The sequence below is a fragment of the Perca fluviatilis genome, chromosome 7, assembly GCF_010015445.1.
Source record: "Perca fluviatilis chromosome 7, GENO_Pfluv_1.0, whole genome shotgun sequence".
Classification (NCBI taxonomy): Eukaryota; Metazoa; Chordata; class Actinopteri; order Perciformes; family Percidae; genus Perca; species Perca fluviatilis.
Window position 1 is genome coordinate 38,616,190 of NC_053118.1, and position 13,435 is coordinate 38,629,624.

General features: G+C 42.2%; 1 protein-coding gene across 1 annotated transcript in view; it reads left to right on the forward strand.

Annotated features, from left to right (window-relative positions):
• Positions 1 to 13,435, forward strand: part of LOC120562999 — a gene marked incomplete in the record, with an annotated part of 504,869 nt that overhangs the window by 22,145 nt on the left and 469,289 nt on the right.

The window sequence follows — 13,435 nt, forward strand, 5'->3', positions numbered from 1 at the left end:
GGGCAAAGCAGAGAAAGGCGAGGTAACCTTGCTCCTATGACCTCATAAGGAGAAGATTCCTGATTGGTCCATCTGAGCTTTCATTTTCTCAAAGGCAGAGCAGGATACCCAGGGCTCGGTTTACACCTATCACCATTTCTAGCCACTGGGGGACCATAGGCAGGCTGGGGGAACTCATATTACTGTTAAAAAACCCCTCATAAAGTGAAATTTTCATGCCATGGGACATTTAAAAACAAATTTGTTGTTAAACCCCACTTACGCAGTTTTCACGAAGATTCTGGGATTCACCAATGTTTTCTTATTTGGGATTTGTTCTTAGGTAAGAACAGATTCTACACAAACTCAAGAGCAATCTTATGCACAATTTAGAGCGGACATATTTAGCTATACCATTTTCGTCCGTTCTAATTTAAAATGTAACATTGCTCTCCATTTTGTAACTAATTATTTTATTCGTAATCTCACTGTTTTGTTGTTCCAGGTGCTCTGGGTCGAAATGTGAACTATCCAGATCCTTTTTGTGGTGTGAAAGGATCGACCATCACCCTCCCCTGCTCCTTCACACCACTGAAGTCTGTCGATGATGATCCAGGAGTTTTGATCGAGGTCGTCAGAGTCGCCTGGTGCACCGATGACTTCTGTCAGCTCACCGCTAAATCTGTGTACGACAGCAAATCACAGAACAACGACCCTCGTTACAGATACCTGGGAGACAAGAAGGGAGACTGTACTTTACAGATCTCAGATCTACAGGATGAAGATGACACAACTTTTCGCTTCAGAGTGGAAACTAATGATCCCAGAGCAACTTTTACTGGCCAACCAGGAGTCAGAGTCACAGTCGCTGGTAAGAGCAATTAAAATAAAAAAATGTAAGATTATATTAAGTGAGAATTTGCAGGAGTTGTTGTTTATAGTAAAACATTTTAGTGCACTTTGGGCTAAATTTGCTCAAAACTATGTACTCAATGTAATAAAGGACATTTATTTTATTTTACATAATACTTTAGATCAGATGAAGATAAGAAGCTCCAGAGATGACGGAGAGTTTAAAAGAGGGGAAGCAATCACACTGAGCTGTTCTGCTGCAACCTGCACTATCCACCAACTGGAGGTCACCTGGTTCAGAGATGGCCACGCCCTCTCAGAGTCTGGCCCCGCCCTCCATCTCAGCTATCTGACTGCAAAGGATTCTGGGAACTACACCTGTGGTTTGAAGACGAACAACCGCACCCTCTCAGTGCCGTACAGCCTGCATGTGGGAGCAGAAGAGGAAGGTTTGTTTGATCAGTTTTCTGTTTGTATGAAATCATTATTTAAACTTAAATAGAGTTGTGAAGTAGGAGAAATCTGTTACTGAGGATGTCAATGATTAACCGTGTCCTTGAGGCCTGTAAGTCCTATAATTATTTCATTCAAGTATCAAAAGAGAGAAGTCGTCTCCGTCCGTGTATTGACAGACACACCAGGGGCGAAGTTGAAACCGAAATCAGCCAAACAGTAAAGTTTATACAGTCCAAGTCTAGCCCTCACTAACATCCACACTGCCAACATTTTTGCAACATTCATAAAGCGTGTGCACCTCTCACACAGCCTTCACACTGGAACTTGAATCAGCTCCGTAATACGCCCCCAGTGGACGTCGTACTACACCGCTGAAAGCGTCGGAAGCGAGTAGAAAAAAAATGGCGGAGAGACTGAACGACTCCCGAATGTTCAATTCTCTATGACCTCTCATCTGAGGGCTATAGAGATATAAACAGAAAGGCTGCTGCGTGGCGAAAAGTTGCCCACGATGTTGATAATATCAACGATATATATATATATAGTACATAGTGTCAGTAGTTTGATGTCTGTTGCTAACCAACTTAGCCATAACAGGTATTGTATGCATTGTTTTTTATTAAAAGTTAAGAATTCATATTCGTTTATCAGTACCATAGCAATGCTAACTTCTGCTCGGATTGTCTTGTCTGATTTTTGGGAATCTCCATAGGAAGTGAATGACTTCCGGTCGTTTCCCAGCCATATCTACTATATTTGATTGTGTCATCAAAAATGTAATTATTGGGTAAAATGTATTTGGCCATCTCATTCATTTGGCCAAACACCGAAAGAGTTTTTTTTTGTTGCTATTCTGGCCAAAAATTTCAGTAGCTGAACTTTCAGTGTATTACTAGTCTCCAGTCCAATAGCTTTCTGATCTGTTTCACAGGAACTAAAGCCTTTGACCCACTGCTGGCTGTTCGTCTGCTTCTCTTCACTCTGCACACTGTTCTCATCGTCATAGTAATGGCCATCATCATCAAAAGGTAACTTTCAAATCAGTCTGCTGAGTCATGTTCCTGTATTTATATCAGTCTGCTGAGTCATGTTATTGTATTTATTCCTCTCAGAACAAAATACATTTCTACATGAATCTGAAACATGAGAGTTCGTAGAGTCGTTCATTTTGCATTTTATTAAACTGATCTATTATGTGGCTCTACTGCGTTTGATTTTCTATTGTGAAATTGTATTTTATTTAATCTTAAGTTATTTATGAAGCACTTTGTAACTTGAGTTTGTGTCAATGAAGTTTTTTAAACAATATGTTAGATTCTACTCTATTTCTACATCCTTCTTTACAGGACGTGCATTCGCAAAAAAAAGATGACGGTGTAGGTGAGTCACTAAACATTCGTTACTTTTATTTATATATATATATATATATATATATATATATATATATATATATATACACATACATACATACAGTACAGGCCAAATGTTTAGACACACCTTCTCATTCAATGTGTTTCCTTTATTTTCACGACTATTTACATTGTAGATTCTCACTGAAGCCATCAAAACTATGAATGAACACATATGGAATTATGTACTTGTAAATGTAAAAAGTGTGAAATAACTGAAAACATGTCTTATATTTTAGATTCCTCAAAGTAGCCACCCTTTGCTCTGATTACTGCTTTGCACAGTCTTGGCATTCTCTTGATGAGCTTCAAGAGGTAGTCACCTGAAATGGTTTTCCAACAGTCTTGAAGGAGTTCCCAGAGATGCTTAGCACTTGTTGGCCCTTTTGCCTTCACTCTGCGGTCCAGCTCACCCCAAACCATCTCGATTGGGTTCAGGTCCGGTGACTGTGGAGGCCTATCATCTGGCGCAGCACTCCATCACTCTCCTTCTTGGTCAAATAGCCCTTACACAGCCTGGAGGTGTGTTTGGGGTCATTGTCCTGTTGAAAAATAAATGATGGTCCAACTAAACGCAAACCGGATGGGATGGCATGTCGCTACAGGATGCTGTGGTAGCCGTGCATCAAATTTGAATGGGAAATTTTAATTTCAAAATATTAATTTGGCCGGCATTGCATTTTGTTCCAATTAACATAAAAATGACTTTTGCAAAGTTTTGAGGAATTCCATTGAGATTTAGGAGTGCCACCTAACACATGAAATTTGAAAAATGTGCAATTTATAGTCTAATTGCCAAAAGGTTGACCTAGAAATGTTGAGTACAGTGAACTTTTATACAGTAACATGTTCTATAGGGTTATCAAAGTAATCCCCACCTACAGGCAGAAACTAAAGCTCTGCAAACCTGTAGTGAGGACATCAAGGAAGCGGACCAGTGAGGCTGTGGAGGATCTCCAGTCGTGTTTGGATTCTACTGACTGGGATGTGTTCAGGACTGCTACCAACAGTCTGGATGAGTACACAGAGGCTGTGATGTCATACATCAGCTTCTGTGAGGACTGCTGTGTTCCATCAAGCACCAGGGTGAGTTACAACAATGACAAACCCTGGTTCACAGCCAAACTCAGAAGGTTAAGGCTGGCTAAGGAAGACGCGTTCAGGAGTGGGGACAAAGTCAGATTTAAAGAGTCAAAGTACAAGTTTAGCAAGGCGGTGAAGGAGGCTAAACGACGGTACGCTGAGAAACTCCAAAACCAGTTCTCAGCTAATGACTCTGCGACTGTCTGGAAAGGACTTAGGCAGATCACTAACTATAAGCCTAAAACCCCCCACTCCTTCGATGACCGACACCTAGCCAATGACCTGAACGAGTTCTACTGTCGATTTGAAAGACAAAAGGACAGGCCTGACACCATCCCCCACGACACCTCCCTACAGCTTCAGCCACTGTGCATCACCTCCACCTCCCCCACCTCAGCAGGGTCCTGGGCCCCCCCACCAATCCCCTCCTTAAAGGTCTCCACCTCCACACCCGTACCCACCTCAGTGACGACTCTCTCCATCCACGAGAGGGATGTCAACAGACTCTTTAGGAGACAGAATCCCAGGAAAGCTGCTGGACCGGATGCTGTCTCCCCATCCAGCTTGAAGCACTGCGCTGATCAGCTGTCTCCAGTGTTCACAGACATTTTCAACACCTCACTGGAGACATGTCACGTGCCAGCCTGCTTCAAGACCTCAACCATCATCCCTGTCCCCAAGAAACCAAGGACCACAGGACTTAATGACTTCAGACCTGTCGCCCTCACCTCTGTGGTTATGAAGTCCTTTGAGCGCCTTATGCTTTCACACCTCAAAGCCATCACCGACCCCCTCCTGGACCCCGTGCAGTTTGCCTACAGAGCCAACAGGTCTGTAGACGATGCAGTAAACCTGGCCCTACACTACATCCTCCGGCACCTGGACTCTACAGGAACCTACGCCAGGATCCTGTTTTTGGACTTCAGCTCTGCCTTCAACACCATCATCCCGGCTCTGCTCCAGGAGAAACTCTCCCTGCTTGGTGTGCCTGACTCCACCTGCAGGTGCATCACTGACTTCCTGTCTGACAGGAAGCAGCACGTCAAGCTGGGGAAACACGTCTCCAACTCACAGACCATCAGCACCGGATCCCCTCAGGGCTGTGTTCTTTCGCCTCTGCTCTTCTCCCTGTACACCAACAACTGCACCTCCAGTCACAAGTCCGTCAAGCTTCTGAAGTTCGCGGACGACACCTCCCTCATCGGACTCATCTCTGATGGAGACGAGTCCGCTTACAGGTCGGAGGCTGACCACCTGGTGAAGTGGTGCAAGCAAAACAACTTAGAGCTCAATGCTCTAAAGACAGTGGAGATGGTTGTGGACTTCAGGAAGAACCCAGCCCCACCTGCCCCCATCACCCTCTGTGGCTCCACAATTGACACTGTGGAGTCTTTCCGCTTCCTAGGAACTACCATCTCCCAGGACCTCAAGTGGGAGCTGAACATCAGCTCCCTCATCAAGAAAGCACAACAGAGGATGTACTTCCTGCGGCAGCTGAAGAAATTCAACCTGCCAAAGACAATAATGGTGCACTTCTACACAGCCATCATTGAGTCCATCCTCACATCCTCCATCACCATCTGGTACGCTGCTGCCACTGCCAAGGACAAGGGCAGACTGCAGTGTGTCATTCGATCTGCAGAGAAGGTGATTGGCTGCAATCTGCCGCCACTCCAGGACCTTTACGCCACCAGGACCCTGAAGCTGGAAAGATTGTGGCCGATCCCTCCCACCCCGGACACAAACTCTTTGAGCCACTCCCCTCTGGCAGGAGGCTGAGGTCCATCAGGACCAAAACCTCACGTCACATAAACTGTGTACATATACTTATACTTATATTGTTTATACCTATACTTATATTGTTTAATATTCCATTTAGAGAATGTGTGATGTGCACCAACAACACCAAAACAAATTCCTTGTATGTGTTAAAAAACGTACTTGGCAATAAAACCCTTTCTGATTCTGATTCTAGTGGCTAACTCACTGGCAACTAACAGGGCCTAATGGTAAGGTATGCTCAGTCTGTGCCAGAGTCTGCTCCACTGAGCAACATCACCAGGGAGAAAGAGAGAAGAAATGGAACCTAAACTCTGAACCTAGCCAGTGCGTCTCCCCCCAAATATGTCTCCCCACCCGCCACCCAAGAGTAACCCTTTTCAGGGATTGGCTTGCGTTTTCAGCGGCGAAGGTTTGGCTGTTGGTTGCGGTCATGTTCAACTGCAGGTGCTGTTCCTTCCTTGCCACTGCTACGAAGTCGGATGTGAGCTTGACGTCATTGACCATGTTCATTGCATGTATATTGACCTCACTTTTTTTTAACGCAGCATTGGTCGCCCATTCCTTCACATCAAGAGACAAATTCTGGATCAATGTGCAGCTGGTGCATCCCAAACCAGCAACTTGCTGTCCCAGTGTAGGGTGCACAATGGTGGTGTCCACTGCTTGTGCTGTTCCTCACTGATGGTCTCCAGCACTTGGCGTCTTGCTCGGTCAGCTGCGTGAGATGCAGAGAGATGTGTACATTCACCGCCTGACTCTGGAACAAGGCCACGCGTGAAGGCACCCTGTTGCATTGGTGACATCTTCAACCTTGTAGCCAGACACGACACGACACTTGGTCAGCTAAGGATGTCATGTGGAATGAAAACGTTTGTTCCAGTCTTCTTATGCTTGTGGGATGGTACGCCCTATGATGGTGGATAGACTGTGTTAGTATCCTCCTCTGACTTCTCATCACTTTCCGACTCCAAGCTGGACATTGCTGTCATCTCCTCCAGCTCCTTTTCACAGCGGGACTGCCTGGCTGCTGCGGCAGCTTGACACTCCTCTCGCCGCTTCACCTTGAGCTGTAGCTTTTTGTCCAATACACCAAATGTGGCCACTCTGTCAGTCTTCATGCTGGCCAAGAAAGCTAGGTCTTCTGGGTTATCAATCAGCTTTTCAACATTTGGAGGCCACAGCGGAAATGTGGCATCAAGTCTGCACTCCATTTCCTCCAATTGTGTTGCTGTAGTCTCACTGGAGCGCTTGGCCTGGGAGATTTTCCGCAGCTTGTTGTTAGCATTGACTAAGTCTACCATCTTGTAGCACGCACGCTTGTCGCTCACCAAGATCTCCATGGCGACCACTGAGCACTGTTAACCACTTTATCCAACAAAAACAGATGTGCGGTGGCACCCCTAAATCATCATGTTTCTACATATATTGGAACACTTTTAGCACCCAGCCATATCAAAATTCAAGAATAGTGTTTTTTGATCCACCCTCAGTATGCCTTCAATTTTGAATAAATCCCCAACAGTGTCACCAGCAAAGCACCCCCACACCATTACACCTCCTCCTCCATGCTTCACGGTGGGAACCAGGCATGTAGAATCCATCCGTTCACCTTTTCTGCGTCGCACAAAGACATGGCGGTTGGAACCAAAGATCTCAAATTTGGACTCATCAGACCAAAGCACAGATTTCCAGTGGTCTAATGTCCATTCCTTCCCACTGCGCAAAGACACGTCCAAACGACGTGTTGTCTACGTCGTTTTTGCACGTCCAATTTTTTCGACGTCTACCGAACATCCATTATTGACGTCGAAAGGACCGCTGTATAAGGGCTAATTGCAGTCCAACTGTGGTCATTGTGGAAGTCTTTTCTACGTCAAATTCAAACTAATTTCAGACATCTTTTTTAATGCTTCTTAGCTCTGTGCATAACTGTAGTACCATTTCAGAAGGTGGCATACGGTTTCAGTTTATTTTCCTACAGCTTAAAAGCTTGCTTCCATGAAACCGTATATATCTATGCCATGAAACACGCTGAATCGCCCCAAACAGGCGCCAAATGCTTGGTGTGTTGCCTCGGCCAATCAGATTGGCGTTTAATGCTTGGGTCATGATAACGTGCTGCCTCAGCCAGAGTGGTGTTATTTATATGTTAATTATTTAAATTGCATTTCCAAATAAATAAATAAATACATTTATTAATTAATTATTTAAAATAAACCAGTAGAGGGAAAACAGGAATATGTAAAATAACAAAATATAATGTACTCAATAAATAAATAATGTATAACAAATAATGTTTAATCACAAATCATCATATTCATATTCATTAATCATGTTGTTGACAACAATGTTGATATTTGTCATAAATAAACAATATTACATTAATAAATGTCAATTTCCCACACATGTTTAAGATGTCCACATGACGTCCAAAAAAGTTACCTAGTCTGACGTTCAAATGTTGAACTGCATATTGACGTCCAAATGGGGTCATTGTTAGACGTTCAAATAGCAGACCTAGTTTGCACGTCGTGTAGACGTCAAGAATTGGTCTGGACCGACGGACGCAATTTAGACATGATCTGCACGTCCATCAGACGTCTAATGTTTAGTGGGTTGTGTTTCTTGGCCCAAACAAATCTCTTCTGCTTGTTGCCTCTCCTTAGCAGTGGTTTCCTAGCAGCTATTTGACCATGAAGGCCTGATTGGCGCAGTCTCCTCTTAACAGTTGTTCTAGAGATGTGTCTGCTGCTAGAACTCTGTGTGGCATTCATCTGGTCTCTAATCTGAGCTGCTGTTAACTTGTGATTTCTGCGGCTGGTGACTCGGATGAACTTATCCTCAGCAACAGAGGTGACTCTTGGTCTGCCTTTCCTGGGGCGGTCCTCATGTGAGCCAGTTTCGTTGTAGCGCTTGATGGTTTTTGCGACTGCACTTGGGGACACATTCAAAGTTTTCGCAATTTTCCGGACTGACTGACCTTCATTTGTTAAAGTAATGATGGCCACTCGTTTCTCTTTACTTAGCTGATTGGTTCTTGCCATAATATGAATTCTAACAGTTGTCCAATAGGGCTGTCAGCTGTGTATCAACCTGACTTCTGCACAACACAACTGATGGTCCCAACCCCATTAATAAGGAAAAAAATCCACTAATTAACCCTGACAAGGCACACCTGTGAATTGAAAACCATTTCAGGTGACTACCTCATGAAGCTCATTGAGAGAACACCAAGGGTTTGCAGCGCAATCAAAAAAACAAAGGGTGGCTACTTTGAGGAATCTAAAATATAAGACATGTTTTCAGTTATTTCACACTTTTGTGTTAAGTACATAATTCCATATGTCTTCATTCATAGTTTTGATGCCTTCAGTGAGAATCTACAATGTAAATAGTCATGAAAATAAAGAAAACGCATTGACTGAGAAGGTGTGTATTTAAATATAGGTGTGAAAGCACCGTTCGAGTTGGGCGCTGCCTTTCTGACTTCCTGTTAAAAACCTGCGGCTGTTATGAATAGATTAATTTCCACAGAAACAGGAACCTGACTTCTGTCAGAATAACATTTGAAGTGAAAGATATAAATACCAATGTCAAAGTTTCCTCTTTTTGTCACTCTTTCTTTAGCTCTTTTAATAGATGGTGAGAAATGTAAGCTTGTCTACAACTTCCCCTCAGCTTCTCTTCAATAACTCTTGAAAAATAAAATGTATTGCCATGTTGGGGGGGGTTAGTTAGTGCGCGGAAGCACGGAAGGGAGGGGGAGGGGACGGGATGAGGAGGAGGGAGGGGCGAGCTAGCCTCGTTTTGTTTGACAATACTGCGAACGTCAACAAGAAGTAACGTCACCCAACATCGCTTAGAGCACCTTTAACTCAACCAAAACACTGAATTGCTCCCCATAAATGAAGTGTATTGTGATAATGATTATTATTATATTGACACAGAGAAACATCCCTGAGCCAGTAAGCTTAGAGGAGGATCCCCATGACCTTTCCTCTAGCGACCCCTCTGGACAAACTTTAGACTTGTAGCTCCACTAATGCAGGAAGTCTGCAGGACTTGGAGCCACTGTGGCTGTCCTCTTAAAAACGGGGGTCTCGTTTCTCTTCCAAGTGAACTAGAGTTTGGTTCACTTCAGGTGAGAACTAGCCCTTCTCAGACCCTTCTCAGTTGTAAACGAGAGTGGGTCTGGCGAAGGTTCATTCACAGCCCATTTCCAAAGGGGTTTCACCAACGGATGCCGCTCAAATGCCTCTGGGCGCAATTGGATAGTCTTTCAACCAATCAGACCAACGATCAGGGTGACGTAGCAGCAACAGCGGCATCAATGGGTCGCTGCGCTTCGGTGGGCGCCATTTTGAATGTACACAAAAAGCTGCCCGCCTCAACGGTTGTGATTGGTGCCTTGATTTGGAAAAATTGGAAATGGGCTTGAATGGGCAAATCTCAAATTTGCCGGAAGTTCATCAGGGTTTTCCCAGGCTAGGTGAGAACCCAATCCAATTCAAATACAGGAAGTGAACCAACAACAGAGCATTTACTAGCCTGCAGCTACAACCTCGCACACAATTTACAGACTTATATGTGATTTAAGGGACGATAACTTTCAGATCAATAAGCTGTTCTACTGCACACATCGCTGGTCGTCTGTGTGACATCATCAGTCTGTGTGACATCATCTCTCTCTCCTTCACTCGCTGTCTGTCAGCTGCTTACATTGTTCACCTTCTTCTAAAATATTAGAAACACTAAAGCAGAACCAGAAAACCCAGGACATTACAAATGTAGTGTTACTCCTTTATTACTGAGACCAGAAGCGTCAGCGAGTTTCAGATATTCTGTCCAATAAACAAGCGACCGTCTCGAACGAATGACGTGTGTTTACACTTCGCACCAAGTCGACCGAAATATAGTTGTGAAAGCTCCGTTCAAGTTGAGCACTGCCTTTATGACTTCCTGTTAAAAACCTGCGGATGTTATGAATATATTAATTTCCACAGAAACAGGAACCTGGCTTCTGTCAGAAGAACATTTGAAGCTAAAGATATAAATACCAATGTCAAAGTTTCCTCTTTTTGTCACTCTTTCTTTAGCTCTTTTAAAATATGGTGAGAAATATAAGCTCGTCTACAACTTCCCCTCAGCTTCTCTTCAATAACTCTTGAAAAATAATTTTAGTAAACTGAAAATAAATAAAAACTAAAACTACACAAAAACTTTATTGCCAGGTTTAAAAAACAAACAGAATTGAAATAAAATATAACATAAATCATGTCAGTTTGAGATATTTAGCTTTAATCTTTCACTACTTAAAAAAAACAGCACTTCACTCGAGTTTCTGTGTGAAAGTCACCGGACCGGACGCCACAATCTTCTGAAGATAGTCAAACTGAGAAATACAGAGAGAGTTGTGTGAAGCTGATAGTCTTAATTAGCTTTAATGGATGTTCATTAATATCTAAAAGTTACCCATTAGAGCTATGAAATATTTTGCTACTTAAAAAAAGGAGACAGCTTGAATTTCCTTCAACTCTCACTGTGACATTAATGTCAGAGTGAGTGGGCTGCCAGTGCTGGACCAGCGCCCTGAGCGGTTGGCGGGGTACAGTGCCTTGCTCAAGAGCACCTGGCAGTGCCCAGGAGGTGAACTGGCATCTCTCCAGCTGCCAATCCACACTCTGTACTTTGGTCCGTACTGGGACGTGAACCGGCGACAATTTCACTTAAATTTGGACCATTATTATTATATTATCTAAATATCTGAGAAAGTCTTTTAGTAACATTAATTCGGCTTAAGTGCTCCCAAAACTGCTTGGGTGCTGTGTCTTAGCTTTATTATTATTATATTTTATTATTAAAACCCTGGACTTTACATTAGACACTAAAGTAGTTTCAAGATTAAACATCGTGGCTGTTCTACATGTATTCTATATGAATACGATAGAAATGTAGATACATACTTCTGAGAACATTATACTTGGCCCTGACAAAAACTATCCCTTTCTAAAAACTTAAACTAAACTACAACTAACAAACACTCTGAAAACTAACTCAAACTAATTAAATTGAAACTATTATAACCTTGCTCTGATAGTGACTCAACCTAAACCCTTAAAAGCTGAATTGCTCACCAGAAATGAAGTGCATTATGATAATGATTATTATTATATTGACAGAGAGAAAACTCCCTGACCCAGTAAGCTTAGAGGAGGATCCCCATGACCTTTCCTCTAGTGCCCCCCTCAGGACAGACTTTAGACTTGTAGCTCCACTACTGAAGGAAGTCTGACTTTGAGCCACTGTGGCTGTCGGCTGCTTCTCTTCTTCTGCTGTTTGAACTCTGCTTTGTGTTTCAGCCTCCAGACGCCGTAGAGGAGCTGAGACGTCCAGAGGAACGAGGCCGGGCTGTCTGATATTATCATCTATAACATATCTGCTCTAATATTACATCACTGGACCTTTATCTCTGATATTATCATCTGTAACATATCTGCTCTAATATTACATCACTGGACCTTTATCTCTGATATTATCATCTGTAACATATCTGCTCTAATATTACATCACTGGACCTTTATCTCTGATATTATCATCTATAACATATCTGCTCTAATATTACATCACTGGACCTTTATCTCTGATATTATCATCTGTAACATATCTGCTCTAATATTACATAACTGGTGTTTTTAATCTCTGTTGTTCATATGATTTACAGGATGTCAAACATATCATCACACCAACACTCGTCACCTGTTGCACTGCACAGGTCTACATGTACACACACACACACACACACACACACACACACACACACACACACACACACACACACACACACATTACAATTTTTGGCAAGTGCTTGTTTTTGCTTCAGTTAGTTTGAATTCTTTAATAATTTTAAATGTTTCTATCTGATGAAATGATGAAGCCATCAACACATTTGAGGAGCTTTAAAGATTTATCATTTCACTTGTGCATCCTTTCATACATACTTTAACACCTTTGTATGACATTGTATATTCCACACATATTAACTTCTACAATATCATGAATATAATATAAAAACAGTCCCTTTGTAATCTAATAAAAATACTTTTATTTCAGGAGTTTATTGCTAATTTCAGTTGACTGCTGCTCACCAGACAGTGTAAAACACTTGTTTTATAAAGTATAAAGAAAGCTTTTATGCTAATAATTTGATTATTATCTGATAGAACTATATTGGTGATTCATTAATTGATTACTTGTCAACTATTAAATCAATTGCCGACTATATTTTACGAATCGATTAACCAATTTGAGTCATTTTCGTAGATCAACTTAATTTGAAAACTTTTGTTTCTCCACTTGCCAAATGAAAAAAAACACTTTTGACAGCATTGTGTAACGTTTGGAGTCCACAGCTCCCAACAGCAACAAGTTGAGAACCGTTAAATTAAAAAAGATTTATTAATAAAATTAAAACCGTTAAATAAAAACGGTAAATTATGTGATGAATGCATATGTTATGATGTGTCAGTTGTTGAGCTAAGTAAGCCTATATGTCAAATTAAACACAAAGAAAAGCCAAATTTTTTGACAAGTTTGTATTGACAAACAAAGAAAGCAGTTTGCCAGTCAAGTAAAAATGTTTCAGCACCATGGACAGCGACAGCCGATGGACAGCGATTGTGCTGAACAGGCCAAGTGCGCTCAATCAGTGCCACACTATAAAATTGAAAATTCTTAGACGATTTTTTTTCTTACCATTTTGTTGTCTGCTTAATGATCCTCCAGAACAAATACATCTAACAAAACTATATACTTATCATGGTCCCTTATTCAATCTTCATCCTCCTCTCCTTTATGGTGGCAAATCTGCCAACCAC